Source organism: Nicotiana sylvestris, chromosome 12, assembly GCF_000393655.2.
Source record: "Nicotiana sylvestris chromosome 12, ASM39365v2, whole genome shotgun sequence".
In the NCBI taxonomy this organism is placed as follows: domain Eukaryota; kingdom Viridiplantae; phylum Streptophyta; class Magnoliopsida; order Solanales; family Solanaceae; genus Nicotiana; species Nicotiana sylvestris.
In genome coordinates, this window is record NC_091068.1 from 105,424,651 (window position 1) to 105,428,482 (window position 3,832).

Consider the following 3,832-nt stretch of genomic DNA (forward strand, 5'->3'; position numbering starts at 1 on the left):
AATAGATTACAACATCGCCAAGTAACCTCATGTTAACAAACTTTCGTTTCAAACCTCTAGTTTACTAACAACAAGGCATGGAGATCTTATAATTACTTACACGAATTAACGAGTCACAATTTAACGCCACCTGGGCTCTCACCTTGTAGGTTAAAACTCAATAGTTACAATACAATTTTGGCAAATTATGCACAGAGATATTCATACAAGAATTTTCAAATAATCCTAATAGGGATGACTCCCTACAAGTGCTATAGCACAAATTTTAATTTCACAAAAGGAGAATTTAAACACATAAATTTTTTACCACCAGGACCTCGTCCTTATATAACATCCACCTCAGTTTGTATCCGGATTTAAATATTTCATATCATATAAAAATGTGAGGATCTCATCCTCAACTCTGAATCACAAGTATTTTGCAATTTTCCATTTCCTTTCTTCCTTCTTTCAAATAATTTTGGTTAAACAAAATCACAACATTCAATGATCCCTCATACCGGTAGGGCATATAAGTTACAACTAAAATCAATTATTTAGAAATTACATCAAACTCATCGAATTGATTAACAAAAGTCACTTTTAGCCTCACAACTATTTTTAGTGACCAACACATAATGATAGACATGGCTATCTCCATATAATCTCCCAACAGAAGTATTCACATATGTAGATTTAAGAATTACGAAGCTCACTCATAAGTGGAGCACAATAGGAAAACTTTCCTCGATACTCAAAACCGAATCAAGTTAAGGAAATTTTGACTTTATAATAATTCGAGACCGTACTTATAACGATACCGTCTAGTGTAGCAACCTCAGCCATACCATAGAAAATATATCAACGGGCTGGGCCTCCACCTCTAGGAGTCTCACCTCCACCTCTAACATCCTGACCCCTACTTATAGTTGGTCATGTAAGTGGAGTAGTAACTGCAAGGGGGCACATAGCCTGAGTGCTTTGACGAAATATGTCTCTCCCAAGTCTAGGATAATTTCTCAGGATGTTCCTAGTATCACCATTTTCATAACAACCCATCCGCAGTTCGACTGCTCATACTGAGTCTATACCGGATAACTTAAATAACCATTGCAGGAAATTCCATGCCACTGGTACATTAAAAGATGTCTGCTCCACGCGAGTGTTGTGATTAACTTAAGCACTACGAGTATACTGAATATGTTTCCATGACCTCGCTGATACTGAAATGTAGAATTATTAAGGACGCGGGAATATCTCAAGTCTCATCATCATCCCATTCAAATATCAGCTCTTAATCATATACAAGTTTTGGAAAATCTTTCAATACCACATAAATACATCTCATGCCAAAATTGGTATAACACATGACCCCACAATTTGACCGTTGATAGTGGACTCCCCTTACTTGGAACGAAGCCATAGGTCACAACATCCGATAATCCACAATATTTGACCTTCACAACTCAAATAAATCAACCAGACGTCAAGGTATGTTGAACCCCTACATGATTCATTAGGTGATCTCTTGATATGTCTGCATCTTCCGTCGGAACCACAACTGGTCTAGTAAATACATTATCTTTCCACTACCTCTACTTGGCATCTGAAACATAGCAAAATCAACCCCATCGCTTTCGAATATTCTCACGTTATGCAATACTTCATAGCAACGATCAAGATAATCCCGTGGGTCCTCAAAAGATGCACCGCTGAAAGTGGTAGCGAAGAGCTTGGTGAAACCTATCCCACCTCCGCAAAGCCTCTGAAGACGTAGTTGATCTATTACCGGTCTGTGCTGATGTTCGGATGAAGAAGCAGTATGTGACTTAGCCATTCGTGAAAGGACAAGAGTAGAGGTTTCAATTTAGCAATGAGAGAATAAAATCGCACGATAGAGAAGAATGTGAGTGAAAGTTTTCCTAACTTTATAGCCTCTGGGGGATAAATACAGACGTCTCCGTACCGATCCCTCAGACTCTACTAAGCTTGTCTGTGAACTATGAGACCTATGTAACCTAGAGCTCTGATACCAACTTGTCACGACCCGGAATTCCCACCTTCGAGAGCCGTAATGGTGCCTACTGGTGAAAGCTAGGCAAGCCAAATTATACTAATTACTTAACCTTTTCCAGTTTTAAACCATTATCAGTGATGGGTAGATATCATGCAAATAGCGAAAATAATTAAGCGGAAGACAAAATCCGACAATTTATCTTAATACAAAACTACGGAAGTCTAAATACAACTCTACCCAGAATTTGGTGTCACAGCTTCACAGACGGTCTAAAAATACTACATACAAAGTCTGAAAGATAAAGTATACACTGTTTCTAAATTGAGTAAAGGAAACAGGATAAAGGAAAAGATAGGAGGTGATGCCAAGGCCCGCGGACGTCTGCAGAACTACCTCGTGTCGCCTGTGTGGGCTGAAGACAGCACCCTCACTGCGGTCCAAGCACTCCGGTATCAGTATCTGCACATAGTGCAGAGTGTAGTATCAGCACAACCGACCCCATGTGCTGGTAAGTGCCTAGCCTAACCTCGGCGAAGTAGTGACGAGGCTAGGACCAGACTACCAAATAAACCTGTGCAATATAGCGTACAAAAATAATAGGAAGCAGATAACCATGATGGCAACAAAGATCAACCAGTGATATAAATAGCAGGCAACAAGAACACCATAAATGTTTCTCAACAAATAATAGATACAAGTGCAATCAATTTATCAAGTCCTTCAAATATAAATCTTTCACCTATAAATCCTTCAAGTAATAATCTCTAAGATAATATGCTTTTAAATGAATATATGTCGAATATATTTCCTTTAAATAAATATCTTTCAAATATGCATCTTTCGAATATAATTCTTTTGAGTAAAGGTCACCTTGTGACGCCTCATTCACTTAACATAAAGTAGAGTACAGCTTCCAACCCAAATAAAAAATCAACAAGAAAAGATGAAGTTATTTTTAGAAATCATTGGATAAAGAAGATACCATTTTCAATTACAGTACAATATCGAATGAATCATTACCTTTAATACAAGAAATCAATAAATCAAAACATAGTAGAAATTCCTCTTTAAGTAAAGTACAACCTCAAACGGTTTAAGGAAATTTAGTTGAGAAATCAATTGAGTTAAAAATATAACAATTGTTGAAATTTGGAGTATTGAACTTATAAAAAAGGTAAAAACAGAATATCAAGAGAATTATAAAGAAATCAAAATCCAACCACTAACAAGAATAAGGAAAACAAAGGCAGATTTCATTTTCTTTTCACATCTTGTTGCAGGCGTGCAACCCGATCCCATTTCCTGTATCTCATGGCGTGCCACCCGCTCCCATTTCATGTATCTCGTGGCAGGCGTGACACCCGCTCCCATTTCATTATATCTTGTGGTAGGCGTACCACCCGCTCCCATTTCATTATATCTTGTGGTAGGCGTATCACCCGCTCCCATTTCATTATATCTTGTGGTAGGCGTACCACCCGCTCCCAGTTACAAGCCAACAATAATCACAAGGAATCCCGGCAAGGGGACAAGAGCAATATAACAACTTCCCGGCAAGGGAACAATGATATTTCAACAACATCCCGGCAAGGGAACAATACTATCAAAACAAACATCCCGGTAAGGGAACAATAATATCAAACAAACATCCCGGCAAGGAAACAATGGTGATAATAACATATGAAGCGCAATAAACCACAACGGTGTCATAACAATTATAATACAAGACTCACGGGCATGCTTGACACCAACGTATAGATACTCGTCACCATGCCTATACGTCCTACTCCACAATTAACATGTAGGAAATAAGACACAACTCCTAATCCCTCAAGC